The sequence below is a fragment of the Oncorhynchus nerka genome, linkage group LG24 (assembly GCF_034236695.1).
Source record: "Oncorhynchus nerka isolate Pitt River linkage group LG24, Oner_Uvic_2.0, whole genome shotgun sequence".
Classification (NCBI taxonomy): Eukaryota; Metazoa; Chordata; class Actinopteri; order Salmoniformes; family Salmonidae; genus Oncorhynchus; species Oncorhynchus nerka.
The window spans coordinates 53,987,866-54,010,744 of NC_088419.1; positions in this window are offsets into that span (position 1 = coordinate 53,987,866).

Sequence of the window (22,879 nt, forward strand, 5' to 3'; positions counted from 1 at the left end):
CTCCTCATTAATCACATCAGACCAACAAATATTTGTAACATCATCCACATAAGAGTCACAGCAAAATATTTTGTATGATGTCTTATACACTATTTTAGGCCCAGCTGGATATAGCCACTATATTGTGATCGCTGCATCCAATGGGTACGGATACAGCTTTAGAACAAAGTTCTACAGCATTATTAAAAATGTGATCGATACATGTGGATGATCTTGTTCCTGTAGTGTTTGTAAACACCCTGATAGGTTGATTCATAACCTGAACCAGATTACAGGCACTGGTTACAGTAAGAAACTTCCTCTTGAGCGGACAGCTTGATGAAACCAGTCAATATTCAGGTTCCCAAGAAAGTAGACCTCTCTGTTTACGTCACATCCACTATCAAGCATTTCACACATATTATTTAGATACTGACTGTTAGCACTTGGTGGCCTATAGCAACACCCCAAAAGAAAAGCCTTTACATGTACCAAGTGAACCTGCAACCACAGCACTTCAATAACACTTGACATAAGATCTTCTCTAAGCATTACAGGGATATGGCTCTGAATATATACACTGCTCAAAAAAATAAAGGGAACACTTAAACAACACAATGTAACTCCAAGTCAATCACACTTCTGTGAAATCAAACTGTCCACTTAGGAAGCAACACTGATTGACAATAAATTTCACATGCTGTTGTGCAAATGGAATAGACAACAGGTGGAAATTATAGGCAATTAAGCAAGACACCCCCAATAAAGGAGTGGTTCTGCAGGTGGGGACCACAGACCACTTCTCAGTTCCTATGCTTCCTGGCTGATGTTTTGGTCACTTATGAATGCTGGCGGTGCTTTCACTCTAGTGGTAGCATGAGACGGAGTCTACAACCCACACAAGGGGCTCAGGTAGTGCAGCTCATCCAGGATGGCACATCAATGCGAGCTGTGGCAAGAAGGTTTGCTGTGTCTGTCAGCGTAGTGTCCAGAGCATGGAGGCGCTACCAGGAGACAGGCCAGTACATCAGGAGACATGGAGGAGGCCGTAGGAGGGCAACAACCCAGCAGCAGGACCGCTACCTCCGCCTTTGTGCAAAGAGGAGCAGGAGGAGCACTGCCAGAGCCCTGCAAAATGACCTCCAGCAGGCCACAAATGTGCATGTGTCTGCTCAAACGGTCAGAAACAGACTCCATGAGGGTGGTATGAGGGCCCGACGTCCATAGGTGGGGGTTGTGCTTACAGCCCAACACCGTGCAGGACGTTTGGCATTTGCCAGAGAACACCAAGATTGGCAAATTCGCCACTGGCGCCCTGTGCTCTTCACAGATGAAAGCAGGTTCACACTGAGCACATGTGACAGACGTGACAGTCTGGAGACGCCGTGGAGAACGTTCTGCTGCCTGCAACATCCTCCAGCATGACCGGTTTGGCGGTGGGTCAGTCATGATGTGGGGTGGCATTTCTTTGGGGGGCCGCACAGCCCTCCATGTGCTCGCCAGAGGTAGCCTGACTGCCATTAGGTACCGAGATGAGATCCTCAGACCCCTTGTGAGACCATATGCTGGTGCAGATGGCCCTGGGTTCCTCCTAATGCAAGACCATGCTAGACCTCATGTGGCTGGAGTGTGTCAGCAGTTCCTGCAAGAGGAAGGCATTGATGCTATGGACTGGCCCGCCCGTTCCCCAGACCTGAATCCAATTGAGCACATCTGGGACATCATGTCTCGCTCCATCCACCAACGCCACGTTGAACCACAGACTGTCCAGGAGTTGGCGGATGCTTTAGTCCAGGTCTGGGTTGAGATTCCTCAGGAGACCATCCGCCACCTCATCAGGAGCATGCCCAGACGTTGTAGGGAGGTCATACAGGCACGTGGAGGCCACACACACTACTGAGCCTCATTGTGACTTGTTTTAAGGACATTACATCAAAGTTGGATCAGCCTGTAGTGTGGTTTTCCACTTTAATTTTGAGTGTGACTCCAAATCCAGTCCTCCATGGGTTGATAAATTTGATTTCCATTGATCATTTTTGTGTGATTTTGTTGTCAACACATTCAACTATGTAAAGAAAAAAGTATTTAATAAGAATATTTCATTCATTCAGATCTAGGATGTGTTCTTTTAGTGTTCCCTTTATTTTTTTGAGCAGTGTACAACAACTCCTCCCCCATAAGCATTTCTGTCTCTTCTATAAATGTTATATCCTTGTATTGCTACTGGTGTATCATCAAACAAATGATCTAAGTGACTCTCAGATATGGCTTATATATGAGCAAGTTAATGATTTCATTAACCTTATTTGTAAGGCTATATATATTAATATGGGCTATTTTCAGCCCTTTCCTGGATAGCTTATCAGAGATAGACATAGTATTGAAAAGAGCAGACAAAGCAAGTGAAAAAAAATACATTCAGCAGTCTATTAATCAATTGGTGTGTGTGTGTGCTGCGGGGTTGAGGCAACAAACCCATAGCCTTGGCTCTCTCATCCCTTCCAGGCTTCTGAGAGGGAGGGTGGACAATGAGCCTGTCGTAGCGGATGTACGTAATGTCCCCACGCACTCTGGCAGCTTTCATGGCTGGGATCAGTTCTTTCCTCTTCTGACGCACAGCTTCAGGATAGTCCTCGTTGAGGAAGATATACGTTCCTCTCAAGTTCTTGGTTCTTTCCAGAACAGCTACCTTGTCCTTGAACCTCTATCGGCCTGGACCTGTCACCTGGGCCTGTGGTGGGTTTTCCAATCCTGTGGGCGCGCTCCACCTCAATCTTCCTGTGGTCCATCTTCAATTTCTCAAAGAACATTTCCCTCACTTTGCCCTCAGACTCCAGCCAGGTGTCATGTGGAGATTCTACAATTCCGTGCACAACCATGTTGTTTCAATTTTGATTGTCCCTCAAGATTTATCTGTCATTATTATCATGGATTCACACAGAAAACTGATGTCCTCTCTCAATGACTTACAGATTGTTGTCATCAACTCGTAGAGCTGACCATGGGGGAACTGCAAATTGTTCTTCAGGTCCTGAACCTCTCGGGTCAGGTCGTCCATTATTTTATTGGTAGAATCCACAAGTATTTGGACAAAACACGTAAACTATTTTCTTGTTGTTGTAACAGCTGCTTATAAGTCTATTTTTGCTCGTTTAAAATATCCTTTATTTGTGATAGAGACACCACTGGCACTGTCCTCAATGGTACTCCCGCCGGCTTTGGTCTTTGTCATGGTAGCTAGCAACGTATGTTAGGCTGTTACTCCTTGCAGTTTCAGATAGGGCAGGTCACAAGGAAAATTGAAAACAAAAAACAGCAGGGATCTAGACAGCCACAAACCCGGGCCAATCAGTGGTCCCAGCCACAATGGCTAACTGCGTCGCGGGCTGTGTTCAAGAACCCTCGCTAGCTTGATGTCCAGCTAGCTAGCAGCTAGGCTAGCTCCGACGCCAAATAGCTCATCAGACCCGTCCTTGGTTGGCAAGATTACTGGAAAGATGCAAGCAGTCCCAGCAACTGATGCCAACTGCGTCGTGGGATCCAACATAAGAAGCTAGGTAGCTACCAAGAACTTTCTAATATACTTTTAAACAACACTAGTTCATTTAGCAGATTTGCTTAGAATTCCATGGCATTATTATTTTATAGTATGAAGAATACAATTGAACAAAGCTGAATAAAATATAAATATTTTCTGAGGGAGTGAAAACATGCGGCCATTCTGTGTTGAGCAGTTTAGTACTCCTATATGCTTCATTTAGAGTTATTAATGTAACTTTAGATGTTCTACAAATGTTGGTCTATATGTTTAGATTTTTAATACACTGTAAGGATGCATGATGTGACTCCAATGATGATTTGAAAAAAGTTGCTAGAAAGGCATGAGCTCTGCTTTGTTGTTTTTTTGCGCAGGCTGTACATGCTTCATTAGTCTCTCATTCACAATTTGACAAGCACTTAATAATTCCTCGAATTTCACAGCGGCATCCCCTTTGTGGCCCTAATGCGCCCTAAAAAAATCCATGCTTTTTGTGGCCAGTGGCCATAGTGCCCTTGGCCCTGAGTGCTGCGTTGTGTCTTTCTCCCTGAATGCTGTGCGCTCCTAAGCAACTCTCACTCACATGGCTCTCCATCACCTTCTCTGGGTCTTTCTCACAGGCTACAAGTGAAGACAGACGCATTAAGGGAAGCAACTGCGCTCATCCTTATCCAATTCTGAGGTGCATATTGAAGATATTGGAGGAACTGTCTACATTTACTTTTCGTCAGCCAACAAGATGAGTAGGCCTAAAAAATTAGCAAAAGCACTAGCCTATGTCAGTCTACTATCCCATATAGCACAAAAGTCGACCTATTCTATTCTGTGCGAGAAATAAATACTCCATACATAGTCTGGGACAGCTGTGGGATGCAATGCCAAATTAATACAACCACCGGCATCAATAAAACTTTTTTACGCAACGTGGCTGACGCAACAGATCAGAACATTTAGCTTCAATTGTTGATAAACTATTAGGCTATTTCTTCACATTATAAGCGTAGCAATGTGCACATGGCAGTAGGCCATAAGCGCCAATGTTCCATTAGCTGGAGAACACCATTATCAAAAGTGACCGCAAATGCGATTATGCATGTAATGCTTTTATTACAAAGGTGCATTTTTATAGGGGGAATTATCTTCCCCAAACTTGAAACTCAGGCAATGCTTATGTATGCCAGTTAGGCTCTAAACCCATTGGAAAGCGGATTAATGTGCTTAATTTTAAGAAGTTATTTGGCCACTTTAGTTGTGATACAAACCTTATCAAAATATATAGACCTATGGGCTAGGCTACATGAGGTGCGCGACTCTGATTTAAAAAAAAGGCTGTTTCTTATGCTGGGCATCATTCACAAGTTATAGGCTATAATTGTCACCCATCAGACTATTCATGATTTATCTTGTCTTTACATACAGTGCCTTCGGAAAGTATTCAGACCCCTTTACTTTTTCCACATTTTGTTACATTACAGCCTTATTCCAAAATGGATTAAATAGATGTTTTCCTCATAATTTTTTTCCTCACAGTACCCCATAATGACAAAGCAAAAACTGTTTTTTAGAAATATCACAAAAATAGAAATATCACATTTACATAAATAAGAATTCAGAACCTTTACTCAGTACTTTGTTGAAGCACCTTTGGCAGCAATTACAGCATTGAGACTTCTTAGTTATGACGCTACAAGCTTGGCACACATGTATTTGAGGAGTTTCTCCCATTCTTCTCTGCAGATCCTCTCAAGCTCTGTCAGATTGGATGGGGAGCGTCCCTGCACAGCTATTTTCAGGTCTCTCCAGAGATGTTCGATCACGTTCGTTCTTCTTTGCCTCAATCCTGACTAGTCTCCCAGTCCCTGCCAATGAATAACATCCCCACAGCATTATGCTGCCATCACCATGCTTCACCGTAGGGATGGTGCCAGGTTTCCTCCAGACATGACGCTTGGCATTCAGGCAAAAGAGTTCAATCTTGGTTTCATCAGACCAGAGAATCTTGTTTCTCATGGTCTGGGAGTCTTTAGGTGCCTTTTGGCAAACTCTAAGTGGGCTGTCATGTACCTTTTACTGAGGAGTGGCTTCCGTCTGGCCACTCTACCATAAATGCCTGATTGGTGTAGTGCTGCAGAGATGGTTGTCCTTCTGGAAGTTTCTCCTATCTCAACAGAGGAGCTCTAGAGCTCTGTTAGAGTGACCAAGGCCGTTCTCCTCTGATTGCTCAATTTGGCCGGGCGGCCAGCTCTAGGATGAGTCTTCATGGTTACAAACTACTTCCATTTAAGAATGATAGAGACCACTGTGTTCTTGGGGACCTTCAATGCTGCAGGCATTTTTTGGTACCCTTCCCCAGATATGTGCCGCGACACAATCCTGTCTTGGAGCTCTACGGACAATTCCCTCAACCTAAAGGCTTGGTTTTACTCTGACATGCACTGTCAAATGTGGGACCTTATCAAAGTCACGACTGTCTTGGTGTGTTTGGACCATGTTAGTTTGTTGGTGATGTGGACGCCAAGGAACTTGAAGCTCTCAACCTGCTCCACTACAGCCCCGTCGATGAGAATAGGGGTGTGCTCAGTCCTCCTTCTCCTGTAGTCCACAATCAACTAATTGGTCTTGATCACATTGAGGGAGATGTTGTTGTCCTTGAACCACACGGTCAGCACTCTGACCTTCTCCCTATAGGCTGTCTCATCATTGTCGGTGATCAGGCCTACCACTGTTGTGTCATCGGCAAGCTTGATGATGTTGGAGTCATGCCTGGCCATGTAGTCATGAGTGAACAGGGAGTACGGGAGGGGACTGAGCGTGCACTCCTGAGGGGCTTCAGTGTTGAGGATCAGCGTGGCGGATGTGTTGTTACCTACCCTTACCACCTGGGGGCGGCCCATCAGGACGTCCAGGGTCCAGTTGCAGAGGGAGGTGTTTAGTCGCGGTGTCCTTAGCTAAGTGATGAGCTTTTAGGGCACTATGGTGTTGAACGCTGAGCTGTAGTTAATGAATAGCAGTCTCACATAGGTGTTCCTTTTGTCCAGGTTTGAAAGTATGTGTGCATCAGGACAAGCCTCTTTATATGGTGAGGGATTATTTTCAGTTAGTCTGCAAAAATATTAACATGCATGTACGTGTGTGAGCAGTACTATACGTGTGGGTACATGGATATGTTTTTTGATAAGTTCTCTGTACTGCCCTGATATCCCAGCACAATGAAAACATGCTAGTCATTAATTGAAGTAACAATGGAAAGACATAAAAGTATGAGCCATCATTGTTGAGTATGGAGTAATATCTTGCCCTTAGAAGTGAATGAGTCATAAGTGGCTAGTGTGATGGATCTTTGTTATTTATCTATACAATTAAATGAAATTACGGATTGCCTCTTATTGGCTCGTCGTTCCCTTTGCCATAGTTTGTATAAGGGCACAGGGCGATACCCAGATGCAGACACGGGGGGCAGATGGTTTGAGTCTCTGATATTTATTATAATCCAAGGGGCAAGCAAGAGAATGGTCATGGATAGGCAAAAGATCATAACAAGGTCAGAGACCAGGAGGTACAGAGTGACAGGCAGGCTCGAGGTCAGGGCAGGCAGTATGGTCTTGAGCGGTAGAACTCGCACTTCTCAGCTTTTACAAACAACTGATTCTCCAGGAGGTGCTGAAGGACTTGTCAAACATGGAGAACGATGTCGTCGAGGTAGACAAAAACAAAACGATTCAACATGTCCCGGAGCACATCGATGACCAGGGCCTGGAAGAAAGCGGGAGCAATGGTGAGTCCAAATGGCATGACCAGGTACTCATAGTGTCCACTGGCTGTGTCTCCTTCGCGTATCCGAACAAGGTGGTAGGCATTCCGGAGGTCCAGTTTTGAAAAGATGGTAGCCCCCTGGAGAGGTTCGAAAGCCAAGGAGAGGAGAGGTAGCGAGTACCGGTTCTTGATCGTGATGTCATTGAGGCCCCGGTAATCAATACATGGACGCAGGGTCTTGTCCTTCTTCCCCACAAAGAACAACCCTGGCCCAGCAGGAGAGGCAGAAGGGCGAATGCTTCCAGCAGCCAGAGAGTCCTAAATGTACTCCTCCATGACCTTGGTCTCAGGGCCAGACAGGGAATATAGCCGGCTTCGAGGCGGTGTGGTTCCCGGGAGGAGGTCAATAGCACAATTGTAAGGATGATGTGGAGGAAGGGAGGCAGCACGAGCCTTGCTGAAAACCTTCAGGAGGTCATGATACTCTGCAGGAACGGCAGAGGGAAGACTGTGCCGCCTTTAGGCAGTGTGATTGGCAGAAAGGGCTCCAACCCAGGATTGAACTCGTGGTCCAGTCAATATCAGGGTTGTGCTTCTGGAGCCAAAAGGAGTATGGGTAGTGGGAATTAGAGGATTCCCAGTCTGGCTCACCAGTGTACTTGTACCTTCTAATGATTGAGGTCTCTTCACTAGGCAGTTGGCTATGAAAAGCCCTGCAACACCACAATACAAACAACAGTTGGAGCTTAGCCTAAGTGAACGTTCCCTAGGCGATAATCTAGCTCTGCCCAGTTGCATTGGTTCCGGTGTATCTGACTCACCCATCATCGATGATTCGAGGGAACTCGGGTGGCTTCAGGTCTTCTCGGAAATACAGCCTTCGGCGACTTTCCGGATTCCTTTGGAGATGAACGAGCAGCAGCGGATGAACGAGCGTGCCCAAGACCAAACCTCCTCTCACTCCTGCGTTCCCGCAGATGCCCATCAATCCTAATAGTAAGAGCGATAAGGGAATCAAGGTCCTGTGGTAACTCCTGAGCTGCTAGCTCGTCTTTAATTTCCTCTGAAAGTCTGTGAAGGAAGGTATCGATTAGGGACTCTGGATTCCAGGCACTCTCGGTGGCCAACGTGTGAAAATCTACTGCGTAGTCTGCCATACTACAGGAGTCTTGACGTGGAAGGGCTTCGTTCCCTGACGGAACGAAGCCTGTAAGTAAGCATTCACTGTAAGGTCTACACCTGTTGTATTTGGCGCACGTGACAAATAAACTTTGATTTGATTTGATTTGAAATCAAGTCGGTTTTGGCCACCTCTCCACGATACGGGAGAATCGAACACCATCCTCACTTCTGCCATGAAATCTTCCAAATTATGACAAATGGCGGATTGTTGCTCCCAAACTGCCATAGACCAGGAGAGCGCCCTTACCAACATAGTGTAATAATATACACTATCTTCAACCGGTCTGAAGGGAACGAAGATGGCTGTAGCTCAAAAATGAGGGAGCACTGAGAAAGAAAACCCCGGCAGGTTCCAGGATCCCTAGAATATTGCTCCGGAAGTGGTAAGCGGGGTTCTCGGGGAGCCAGGGTAGGCTGTACAAACCCACCACTAATAGTAAAAAAGGTTACTGGGTGGTTGGGGTGGCAGGCTGCCTATGAGCTAACTCACTGATTTGCTCCATAATAGCCTTTGGTCGTGGCGTTCTGTCAGGGAACGAAGCCCTTCCAAAAGGTCCAGTAGTAGCTCCTCATGCCTCCTAATGTTGGCTCCCTGCAGGGAGACAGCGTGACGAAGCTGGTCTAAGTCTGCTGGGTCTGTCATGGCCAATTCGTACTATAAGAGCACAGGGCGAGACCCAGAAGCAGACACGGGAGGCAGATAGTTTGAGTCTCTGATATTTATTATAATCCAAGGGGCAAGCAAGAGAATGGTCATGGACAGGCAAAAGATCATAACAAGGTCAGAGACCAGGATATACAGAGTGGCAGGCAGGCTCGATGTCAGGGCAGGCAGTATGGTCAGGCAGGCGGGTTCAGAGTCATGGCAGGCAAGGGTCAAAACTGGGAGGACTAGCAAAAACAGAGAAAAGGGGGAGGAAGAAAACAAAAAAAACAGGCGCACGGAATAACACGCTAGTTGACTTGTCTGTTGCCAGTTCGGCTTGTTTTGTCAAGTAGGGAACACAGGAATAAGTACTCAGGGACTAATGAGGAAAACAGGTGACACCTGGAGGTGGGTGGAAACAATCACAAAGACAGGTGAAACAGATCAGGGTGTGACAAGTTTGTTCGTCTCAATTGTCAGTAAAAAACACATTTGTTTAAGCAAGTCAGCCATATCAGCTTTGTTTTTTAATAAGGCAGTAAATGAGGCTGACTGTTTCGCTGCCAGACAAGGCTCCGCTGATAGCCAGGTGTAGCGGTGGTCAGGATTCACTCCATGGTGCTGAAAAGAAAGCTCTGCTGTTAGGACAGCTTATTGTAGACCCCAACTGTTTGCGTGCACAGTTTGTCACCGTTATAGTGCAATTTATGTATTGTTTAGTGTTGCGTAGTGGCTTTGCTGGCATGCATTAAAAAAATTGGGAGGGTTTGCCCCAACAAGATTTACAAGCTAAAATCGCCACTGTGGCCTAATAATACCACATAGTAATAGAACTCAGAGAGATATAACACCACACCCCACAAAAAAAACAAGACATAGTCTAGATAAGCCTTAAAACCTTGGTTCATAGTCAAATTAAACCAATTTGAATGCCAAGACGCTTTTGATGTTTTGATGATTAAATTGTAAATTAACATCAGTTTACATAAATGGCCTAAAGTAGCCTCCACTGATATAACTGGTTGAGTGTGCAGGTCTAACATGTGTTGGAATCCTGAGATGTTTCCCTGGTGAAAGCTACACCTCCCAGTGCCCAGAGATGGTGGAATCGCTTATTCAGAGGCCGGGCATTAAACAAGGCTCCTGTTGCACAGGAGAGCAGTCACAGCCAGCCAGAGGGATCAGATCATATCTGGTTCCAGTCCGACACAATAGTGAGAGAACAATTAAGCTGTTCATGTCATTAGTATGTTTATTCACTGACACAAAACTGTGTATTATAGTAGCTCTGATCATTCAATATATTTGCTTGAATGGATATTCTCGACTGATCATTCGTCAGGCCTATATTTGCTTGGGTGGAAGCCAGCTTGCTTGACCCCACAGATATTTATGATGTGAATTTGCTTAATTGGATGTCATTGGTTTTATTCTATTTATGGTGGACCAATGTGAACATGCAGCGACTGAGAACAAATGTCAAAGGATGTATTGAAAGCCGCAGGGCTACTTTTGAATTGCCTGTAAATCTCATTATTATTCCCTTCACTTACATTTCAACGACATAACATTACAGCATATGTTATGGTACAGCACACAATAGAATAAGAATCACGAGTATGTGTTGACGTTGTGGACTGGGTTTCATCTGGCTTGTTTTCATGGAACATGGTGTTCCTTTTCCCTGGAAGCATGTCCATTGAGCAATACATTTAAGTCAAAACGAACTTGTCTCATCAGCTTACCCGCCATTGTTTTCATTTTCCAGCGTGAGAAAACTATGTGCTAATCTTACTTTCATCCGAACAAAATACATTCCTCTCTGCACTCCTTTCATGTGTTCGTCACATTATGTATTGAGCTTTGCAGTTCCCCTCTAGACCTCGTGTGCGGCGGAAAATAAACTTGGAGGAAAATACAATTGAATCTGCCTTTGAAATACAGTATATGGCTAAAATACTTTGAAGCATTGACACATTGACATTGACTGATATATTTCATTATTGAAATTATTCAAAATCCTCTTACAATAGCTGATACATTATGTAGTATGTAATATTATATAGTAGGCTAAAATGGTGCAATTTGGTGCAGATGACCTGCACCTATATTCTTCAGCTTCTGTTAGAAATTAGAATTCATCATCTGACATCATCATTCTGTTTGGAGGCTGTTTGTGGACCTTTCAGTGTCATGTAGAGCTGTGAACAAAGAGAACTGTAGTCACAGAAAACAATGGAAGACAGACAGCAAGGGCAATAAACAACAAGCCTAATATGAGCCAACGCGCTGACATCTGTTGGGGGAGAGATGACCCTCTCAAAATACGCCAAGGGAAGAGAGCAAATATTGGCATAAACAAGGGTCCTAAAGGTGGTCCTGAATGTTGTTTTGCTGTACCCCCAGAGAATATTCAGTTCAAAGAGTTGTGCACAGAACACCACAGCACTGCCGCTATAATGAACTGCTTTGGACTCGCCCTCCTCTGAAGTTACATTGATATCCATGAAGCCCTTTGGGGGCACCCGGCGGAGTCAACAAAACACACACACTCCACGCATCTCGTCCCTGGACATCACGCTGCCTTTGCTGAACAAAACCCGAGTGGCACCGGGGGGTCATACTGTGTGCTATCAGGGAGCTACTTAAAACATGTCTCTGGCAGGGTTGGGCACAATTCAGAATTTTGGAATTGACTCCTATTCCACTCAGTCATAGAAAATTAGAGTTTCATTGAATCCAGATACCAGATACTAAATAATGTATCACTTTTCTCTGGAAACAATGTTCATATACTCTTTTAACCTTAGTGCTTAGAATAGCCAATTATATTTCCTCCAATCATTTCATTTGTTTGGCTTCTTTTTGAAAGCCTCAACTTTAGGCTTAAACTAATGCATTCTGGGAAATGTAGCATTTCCGCCATATTGAACAAAAGTTAAGTGATTAATAACTTAGAATATTTGCATACAGGTTTTGTTTTCCTTGATCATCAATTTTAAGAGTTTGTCCTGAAAAACAATTGTTTCAACAATATTTCATATGCATCTTTATAACAACATTGTAACGGTCATCGTATGAAGGAGAGGACCAAAGCGCAGCGTGGTAAGTGTTCATCTTGATTTTTAATACAAATAGTGAACACTGAAACAAAAACAATAAAACGACAAACGAACAGTCCTGAACGGTGAAATAAAACACATAACAGAAAATAAACACCCACGAAACACAGGTGGAAAAAGGCTATCTAAGTATGATTCTCAATCAGAGACAACTAACGACACCTGCCTCTGATTGAGAACCATACCAGGCCAAACTCAAAACACAACATAGAAAAACGAACATAGACAACCCACCCAACTCACGCCCTGACCATACTAAAACAAAGTCATAACAAAAGAACTAAGGTGACAAACATGTTCAATGTTTTATGTTTATATTTGTATAGACTACACATAATATAGAATGGAAGTATCACGTCTCAGGCTAATACCCAGATGCAGACACAGGAGGCAGATAGTACAAGTCTCAGAGTTTATTATAGCACAAGGGGCAGGCAAAAGTTAAGTCAAAGCAGGCAAAGAGTCGTAATCCAAATCAGAGTCAGGAAACAGGAGACAAAGGGCCGTGAGACAGGGGTTTAGTTCTAGATACATGGAAAGCGGGATGTATGTGGAGGGTGCGCGGCAACAGAAGGCGGACAGAAGAGGGGCTAAGAACCTTAGAGATGGGGAATGGGGCCAAGAAAACGGGGGGAAAGTTTGCAGGGATCCACCTGTAGGGCCAGATCCCGAGTGGAATGCCATACCCTCTGCCCAAGACGGTAGCGGGGAGCAGGGGTCCGGTGGTGGTCCTCCTGTCGTCTATACCTGGAAGTAATCTTGAGAAGAGCGACCCGGGCTCTCTTCCAGGTATGGTGGCAGCGACAGACAAACATATGGGCAGAAGGAATGCTGACCTCTTCCTCTTGCTCCGAGAATAGCGGGGGCTGATATCACAGGAAACACTAAAAAGGCGAGAGACTCGTAGCAGAACAGGAAAAGGTGTTGCGGGGATATTCCATCCACACTAGTTGCTGGCTCCAGGTGGTGGGATTGGTGGAGACGAGGCAACGAAGGGTCATCTCCAGGTCCTGATTGGCTCCCTCCGACTGGCCGTTAAACTAGGGATGAAAACCAGAGAATGGCTGGCCCACGACTCAAGGAGGGTGCAGATCGCCTTCCAGAACCGGGATGAGAACTGAGGACCGCGATCTGAGACCATGTCAACCAGAAGTCCATGGATCTGGAAGATGTGCTGCACCATGAGCTGGACCGTCTCCTTAGCTGAGGGCAACTTAGGAAGGGGGATAAAATGGGTGGCTTTTCCGTAAGGGTAGTGGTGTGGATACCCGTGACGAAGTCCAAGGATATATGGGACCAGGGGCGATGAGAAACAGGGAGCTTGCCGTGGAGTCTTGTTCTGTGCACACACAGTGCAGGCGGCAACAAACGCAGAGACATCAGGAACCATGGTGGGTTGCCAAAAAATGTTGTCGGACAAAAGCCAAGGTCAGGATGACAGGTGAGCCTCAAGGAATGTGCCCATTCCAGAACCGGAGCACGGGCAGAGTCCAGGACTAACATCCGGTTGGTCTTGGGGTCCGATGGTGTAGTAGCGGGGCTGTACAGACATGAGCGTGCATCAGGCTTCACGTTCTTGGACCCCGGGCTGTAGGAGATAGTGAAATGGAAATGAGTGAATTACAGGGCCCATCTCGCCGGCCTGGAGTTGCGGTGCTTTGCAATGCGGAGATATTCCAGGTTCTTATGGTCCATCCACACCAATAATGAATGTTCCGCCCCTTCTAACCAATGCCACGACTCCTCCAACACCATCTTAACAGTGAGTAATTCTTGATTTCCCACATCATAGTTCCTCTCAATGGAGGTTAAGATGATGGGAAAGGAAGGTGCAGGGATGCAGCTTCTAGTCCTGGGCGGAACGCTGGGACAGAACAGCCCCCACTCTGACGTCTGAGGCATCGACCTCCACCATGAACTGACGGGAACGGACGGATGGATTAAGATATGAATGTAGTGATTTGCTGCTTGAGGTCTGAGAATGCCCAGTCAGCTGCTGGAGACCATATGAATGGAACCTTGGGAGAGGTGAGTGCAGAGAGTGGGGAAGCAAGGTTCCTGTAGTCGAAACAACGGTAGAAATGAGCAACCCCAGGAAGCGTTGTAGCTGCAGTCTGGATGTGGGTTGAAGCCAACCCACCATTGCTCTCACCTTGTCAGAGTTCATCTGAAGATCCCTGTAGCAATGACGTATCTCCACCGTTTCTCCACCTTCACAAAAAGCTGGTTCTCCAGGAGACACTGGAGGACCTGTCGAACATGGAGGACGTGCTCTTGAGCTGACCGGGAATAGATGAGGATGTCGTCCAGTAGTCAAACACAAATCGGTTCAACATGTCACGTAGCACATCATTGACCAGGGCCTGGAACACTGTAGGAGCATGGTCAGTCCGAACGGCATCACCAGGTACTCATAGCGCCCGCTAGCAGTGTTAAAGGCTGACTTCCACCTGTCACCTTCCCGTATCCGAACCAGATGGTAAGCGTTCCGAAGGTCCAACTTGGAGAAGATGACCGCTCCCTGGAGAGGCTCAAAAGCTGAGGAGATGAGTGGTAGCGGGTAACGGTTTATAAACATAATGTCAATAAGACCCCGGTAGTCGATACACGGAGGCAGGGAAGAACCCTGCGCCGACAGGGGAGGAAGATGGATGCATAATCCATGCAGCGAGAAAGTCCTCAAAATACCCTTCCATCGCTTTGGTCTCCAGACCCGACAGGGAATAAAGTCGCCCCCGAGGTGGTGCGATGCCCGGGAGAAGGTTGATAGCACAGTCGTAGGGCTGATGCAGAGGAAGAGATGTGGCGTGGGCAGAGTTGAAAAGGCTTTACCCAAGCCAGCAGACGTCACAGGGCAGGCTGTGCTTACTTCAGACAATGTGCATGGCAAAACTGACTCCAACCAAGGATGGAACCCGTAGCCAAGTCGATTAGGGGATTGTGCCTCTGGAGCCATGAAACCCCCAAAACCATGGGTACATAAGGAGACTCCAGGAGCAGAAACTCCATAGACTGATGCCTGACACTCACAGATGTATAGGAACCGCATTGTGGGTGACTCTACCAAAAGATCGTCCATCCAGCGCTCTGACGTCCATCGGGATGGAAAGGAGTTGAGTGGAGATACCCAGTTCCGACACCAGGGTACTGTCCATAAAGCTCTCGTCGGCCCCAGAGTCACTGCTGGATTTGGACTTCCCACAACAGGGTAGCGTAGAGGGGGTTACAATTGAAACTCTTTGTACGGCTCACCAGTGTACTCATACTTACTGTTGAGCCTGTTTTTTTTATATGCAGGTAGATAAGAAATGTCCCATAGCTCCACAAAACAGACAGCTCTTGGTGTTTAGTCTGCACTCAGCAGGAGACAATCTAGCCCTACCCAGTTGCATGGGCTCCGGAGGAGACGAGTTGACAGCCCTCTGTGATTTCCGAGAGAACTCGTGTGACATCGGATTCACTCAGAAATGTAGAATCCTGGGATTTCCGGGCTTCCTCAGAGGCAAGGTGGAAATCAAGGACAAGTGACTCCCTGTCCCTGTCCCTCCTACATTGATCCGAATGGTCAAGGCTGTGAGGGAGTTAAGGTCCATGGGAAACTCCCGGGCTGCGAGCTCGCCTTTAATCACCTCCGATTATCCGTGACGGAACGTGTCAGACAGGGCTGACGGGTTCCAGGCACTCTCAGTCGCCAACTAAAATAAAATACATTGCATAGTCTGCCACACTATGGGAGTCTTGACGTAGTTTGAACAGCTTACGAGCAGCCTCTCTCCCGGATAACGGAGAATCGAACATTTCACTTACCTCTGCCACAAACTCCTCCAGACTGAGGAAAACGTTGGACTGTTGCTGCCACACTGCCGTAGCCCAGGCAAGTGCCCTCCTATCAAATACGCTATCTACGAGTGGTCCGAGGGGAACAAAAAAGGCTGCGGCTCGAAGATGAGGGAGCACTGGGAGAGAAACACCCGACTGGTTCCAGAATCTCAAGTGGAATGCTCCGGAGGAGTTAAGCGAGGTTCTCAGGACACTGGGGTAGACTGGGAAGAAGCGCCGCTGGTGGGGGGCCCACGCCAATTTTTTTTTTGCTGATGACAATAATGACAATAAAACATTTACTGAAAGATCACATTTACGTTAGTATTCAGACCCTTTACAGTGATTACAGCCTCGAGTCTTCTTGGGTATGACGCTACAAGCTTGGCACACCTGCATTTGGGGACTTTCTCCCATTCTTCTCTGCAGATCCTCTCAAGCGCTGTCAGATAGGATGGGGAGTGTCCCTGTACAGCTATTTTCAGGTCTCTCCAGAGATGTTCAATCGGGATCAAGTTCGGGCTCTGGCCTGGCCACACAAGGACATTCAGAGACTTGTTCCGAAGCCACTCTTGCATTGTCTTGGCTGTGTGCTTTGGGTCGCTGTCCTGTTAAAAGGTGAAACTTCGCCCCAGTCTGAGGTCCTGAGCGCTCTGGATCAGGTTTTCATTAAGGATCTCTCTGTTTTTTGCTCCGTTCATCTTTCCCTAAATTCTGACTAGTCTCACAGTCCCTGCTGCTGATAAACATCCCCACAGCATGATGCTCCAAGAAAGCTGTCATGTAACTTTTACTGAGTGGCTTCCGTCTGTCCACTCTACCATAAAGGCCTGATTAGTGGAGTGTTGCAGAGATGGTTGTCCTTCTGAAAGGTTATCCCATCTCTACAGAGGAACGCTGAAGCTCTGTCAGAGTGGCCATCGGGTTCTTGGTTACCTCCCTGACCACGGCCCTTCTCCCCCGATTGCTCAGTTTGTCCGGGCTGTTCTTGGTGGTTCCAAACGTGCCTCGACACAATTCTGTCTCGGAGCTCTACGGAGCTCAATTTTTTTGACCTCAAGTCTTGGTTTTTGCTCTGACAACTGTGAGACCTTAAATAGATAGGTGGGTCAACTCTCACAAGGCTGCCGGCCCAGACTGCATCCCTAGCCGCGTCCTCAGAGCATGCACAGACCAGTGTTTTCGGACATATTCAATCTTTCCCTATCCCAGTCAGCTGTCCCCACATGCTTCAAGATGGCCACCATTGTTCCTGTACCCAAAAAATAAAAGGTAACTGAACTAAATAACTATCTCCGCACAGCATTCACTTCTGTCATCATGAAGTGCTTTGAGAAATTAGTCAAGGGTCATATCACCTCTACCTTACCTGACACCCTAGACCCACTTCAATTTGCTTGCCGCCCCAATAGATCCACAGACGATGCAATTGCCATTGCACTGCACACTGCCCATCTGGGCAAGAGGAATACCTATGTAAGAATGCTGTTCATTGACTATAGCTCAGCGTTCAACACCATAGCACCTTCCAAGCTCATCATTAATCTTGAGGCCCTGGGTCTGAACCCTGCCTTGTGCAACTGGGTCCTGGACTTCCTGACGGGTTGCCCCAGGTGGTGAAGGTAGGAAAAAACACCTCCATCCTCAACACTGGGGCCCCACAAGGGTGTGTGCACAGCCCCATTCTGTACTCCCTGTTCACCCATGATTGCATGGCCACACACGCCTCCAACTCAATCATCAAGTTTGCAGACGACACAACGGCAGTTGGCCTAATTTACCAACAATGACGAGACAGCCTACAGGGGGGAAATGAGGGCCATGGGAGTGTGGTGCCATAAAAATAACCTCTCACTCAATGTCAACAAAACAAAGGAGCTGATCCTGGACTTCAGGAAACAGCAGAGGGAGCACCCCCCTATCCAAATTGACGGGACCGCAGTGGAGAAGATGGAAAGCTTCAAGTTCCTCGGCGTACAGATCAATGACAAACTGAAATGATCCAGCCACGCAGACAGTGTGGTAAACAAGGCGCAACGGCGCCTCTTCAACCTCAGGACGCTGAAGAAATTTGGCTTGGTACCTAAAACCCTCAGAAATCTTTACAGATGCACAATTGAGAGCATCCTGTCAGGCTGTATCGCCACCTGGTACTGCAACTGCACCCCCCGCAACCGCAGGGCTCTCCAGAGGGTGGTCTGCCCAACGCATCACTGGGGGCAAACTACCTGCCCTCCAGGACACCTACAGCACCCAATATCACAGGAAGGCCAAAAAGATCATCAAGGACAACAATCACCTGAGCCACTGCCTGTTCACCACGCTATCATCCAGAAGGCGGGGTCAGTACAGGTGCATCAAAGCTGGGACAGAGAAACTGAAAACAGCTTTTATCTCAAGGTCATTAGACTTAAATAGCCATCACTAGAACATTAGTGGCTACTGGCCTATATACTTGAAGTCATTGCCCACTTTATTAATGGAAAACGAATCACTTTAATAATATTTAAATATGTTGTATTCCTCATCTCATATGTATACACTGTATTCTATTCTATTCTACTGTATCTTAGTCTATGCCGCTCTGACATTGCTCGTCCAAATATTTATATATTCTTAATACCATTCCTTTACTTAGATTTGTGTGTATTGTTGTGAAACTGTTACAAGATATTTATTGTAAGATATTACTGCACTGTTGGAGCTAGAACCACAAGCATGTCGCTCCACCCACAATAGCATCTGCTGAACAAGTGTATGTGACCAATAAAATGTGATTGATTTGATTTGTGTGCCTTTCCAAATCTTGTTGTAGAAAAATCTCGAGGATGATCAATGAAAAAAGGATACACCTGAGCTCAATTTTGTGTCTCATAGTAAAGGGTCTGAATACTAATGTAAATAAGGTATTTCAGTTGTTTATTAATAATAAATGTACAAAAACAATTGAAAACCTGTTGCCACTTTGTCATTATGTGGTATTGTGTGTAGATTGATGAGGGGGAAAAAATATTTTATACATTTTAGAATACGGCTGTAACATAACAAAATGTGGAAAATGTCAAGGGGTCTGAATACTTTGTGAATGCACTGTATATTAAGGACATTCAGAAAATAAAAAGCTTGATATTTTGATATTGTCAGTTCCCTATTTTGAGTCTATAGTCCAATTGAAAGTCCTTCAACAGTCTTTTCTCTTTGTTACAATACTGAATAAGTCTCCATTACTGCCTTATGTAAGTCTAATGAAGACAGCTAGTCTGCTATGTACGGTACATTCGGAAAGTATTCAGACCCCTTGACTTTTTCCACATTTTGTTACGTTACAGCCTTATTCTAAAATGTATTACATTTTTAGTTTTTTAGCAAATGTATTAAAAAAATGTAAACTGAAATATCACATTTACACAAGTATTCAGACCCTTTACTCAGTACTTTGTTGAAGCACATTTGCCAGCCTTGAGGCTCCTTGAGTATGACCCTTCTGTCTTTGAGCTCTATGTACAATTCCTTCAACCTTGAGGCTTGGTTTTTGCTCTGACATGCACTGTCAACTGTGAGACCTTATATAGACAGGTGTGTGTTTTTCCAAATCATGTCCAATCAATTGAATTTACCACAGGTGGATTCCAATCAAGTTGTAGAAAAATCTTGAGGATGATCAATGAAAAAAGGATGCATCTCAGCTCAATTTCAGGCTCATATCAAAGGGTCTGAATACTTATGTAAATAAGATATATTTTTCATTTTTAGTACATTTGCAAAAATGTCTAAAATAAAATATTTTATCCATTTTAGAATAAGGCTGTAACATGACAAAATATGGAAAAAGTGAAACGGTCTGAATATTTTCCAAATGCACTGTATGTCATCCTGTGTGTGTTTACAATTGAGAACATAATTTGCTACAAAATACAGGCTTTGCATGTCTGCTGAACTGCCCCAGTACCCTTTAAATATGAAAGTCATTTATTCATACTTCTTTGTATTCAGTAGGCTACATATTGCTCTCTTGCATACAACGCAAATGTTGAGATGCACACAAACACACAGACACACAAAGCAGATACAGATACTCCGTATTGGAAAGGAATGTAAAGCTCTCTTGCTCGAGACAAAACATTTCGCAACCGTGGACATTTCTATCTGCACCCAAATTGCCTGACATTCCCAACGAGGTACAACGAAAACAACAATGGCGATGCTATGTCTTCCAATGCCACTGTCGAACTTCCAGAGACAAATGTTTTGCAACCTGGCAGTCTACAATTCTGAGATGTTGTTGTAATCGCCTGGATACCAGCCAACGTGGAATATGATAGGTTAAATATACAAAGCAGGGAAAGCAACTTCCTCCCAGCAACCTTGACAACCTGGCCTGGTGACATCTCCTCTCATGTGTACGTGCCACTCTGCTACGTTTCCTGATTGGCCCTGTTGGCTTCCTGTCTCTCGTGTAGAGCAGATAAAGACAGAGGGCAGGGAAAGTAATAACACTTTGTTACTTCATTTTGACGCTACAGTGTACCAACACAATGCTACATTGGATGCCTGAAAGGTGTTTATTTGGACCAAAACCTTGACCATGAGGTTGAGTTTGTTTGTCTGTCTGTGTCTGCCGTGCATAATCAGCCAAGACGTTGGGCTTGTTGGCTGGTTGTTTACAATATCCCTGGCAGTTAATACATGAAATCCACATGATAATTAAAGCAATACACACACACTCACACAGAATGCTGTCAGGCTGCCACACATGACTAGCAACAGTTGAGGGAAACACACTCGGACAGACACAATAGAAAACCCCAGGACAGTGACGAGAAGAAAAGTCCGTCTTTACAGTAAGCCCCATGCCCCATGTTCCTTTAATGGGAAATGAAAGACTCCTGCTGTACATTCCCCTCTTCCTCTTCGTTCTGCTAAACACTCATTGCAGATCCCATTATGTGAGGATGAGCTGACATGAAGACACACAAGGCAGTCCAGTGTGCTGCCGATGTTCCCGAATCCCAGGCTCTATTCCTAATTGCTCCATGAGGAATTTGTCAAACAGCAGACCACAGCATCATTCCAATGGGATAATCCCCCTTCTCTTCTCTTGACACACTGGGCAGACAGACACCAAGTAAGAGGAGTCAATGCCCTGTTTGTTGATGATACAGTTGAAGTCGGACGTTTACATACACCTTAGCCACGTACATTTAAACTCAGTTTTTCACAATTCCTGACATTTAATCCTCATAAAAATGCCCTGTCTTAGGTCAGTTAGGATCACCACTTCAGTTTAAGAATGTGAAATGTCTGAATAATAGTAGAGAGAATTATTTATTTCACCTTTTATTTCTTTCATCACATTCCCAGTGGTTCAGAAGTTCACATACACTCAATTAGTATTTGGTAGCATTGGATTTAAATTGTTTAACTTGGGTCAAACCTTTCAGGTAGCCTTCCACAAGCTTCCCACAATAAGTTTGGTGAATTTTGGTCCATTCCTACAGACAGAGCTGGTGTAACTGAGTCAGGTTTTGTAGGCCTCCGTGCTCACACACGCTTTTTCCGTTCTACCCACACATTTTCTATAGGATTGAGGTCAGGGCTTTGTGATGACTTTGTTGTCCTTAAGCCATTTTGCCACAACTTTGGAAGTATGCTTGGGGTCACTGCCCATTTGGAAGACCCATTTGCGACCAAGCTTTAACTTCCTGATTGATGTCTTGAGATGCTTCAATATATCTACATAATTGTCCTTTCTCATGATGCCATCTATTTTGTGAAGTGCACCAGTCCCTCCTGCAGCAAAGCACCCCCACAACATGATGCTGCCACCCCCGTGCTTCATGGTTGGGATGGTGTTCTTCGGCTTGCAAGCATCCCCCTTTTTCTTCCAAACATAACAATGGTCATTATGGCCAAACGTTTATATTTTGTTTCATCAGACCAGAGGACATTTCTCCAAAAAGTACAATCTTTGTCCCCATGTGCAGGTGCAAACCATAGTCTGTCTTTTTTATGACGGTTTTGAAGCAGTGGCTTCTACCATGCTGAGCGGCCTTTCAGGTTATGTCGATATAGGACTCGTTTTACTGTAGATATAGATACTTTTGTACCCGTTTCATCCAGCATATTCACAAGGTCCTTTGCTGTTGTTCTAAGATTGATTTGCACTTTTCGCACCAGAGTACGTTCATCTCTAGGAGACAGAAAGTGTCTCCTTCCTGAGCGGTATGACGGCTGTGCGGTCTCATGATGTTTATACTTGCGTACTGTTGTTTGTACAGGTGAACGTGGTACCTTCTGGCGTTTGGAAATTGCTCCCAAGGATGAACCAGACTAGAGGTCTACAAAAATAAATCTGAGGTCTTGGCTGATTTCTTTTGATTTTCCCATGATGTCAAGCAAAGAGGCACTGAGTTTGAAGGTAGGCCTTGAAATACATCCACATGTACACCTCCAATTGACTCAAATGATGTCAATTGGCCTATCAGAAGCTTCTAAAGCCATGACATCATTTTCTGGAATTATCCAAGTTGTTTAAAGGCACAGTCAACTTAGTGTATGTAAACTTCTGACCCACTGTAATTGTGATACAGTGAATTATAAGTGAAAGAATCTGTCTGTAAACAATTGTTGGAAAAAATGACTTGTGTCATGCACAAAGTAGATGTCCTAATCGACTTGCCACAACTATAGTTTGTTAATAAGAAATTTGTGGAGTGGTTGGAAACGAGTTTTAATGACTCCAAACTAAGTGTATGTAAACTTCCGACTTCAACTGTTTGTGCCATAACCGCCTATTGCAATTTGTCAAGACAACATATATCAAATGTTTTGCCTTGTGTG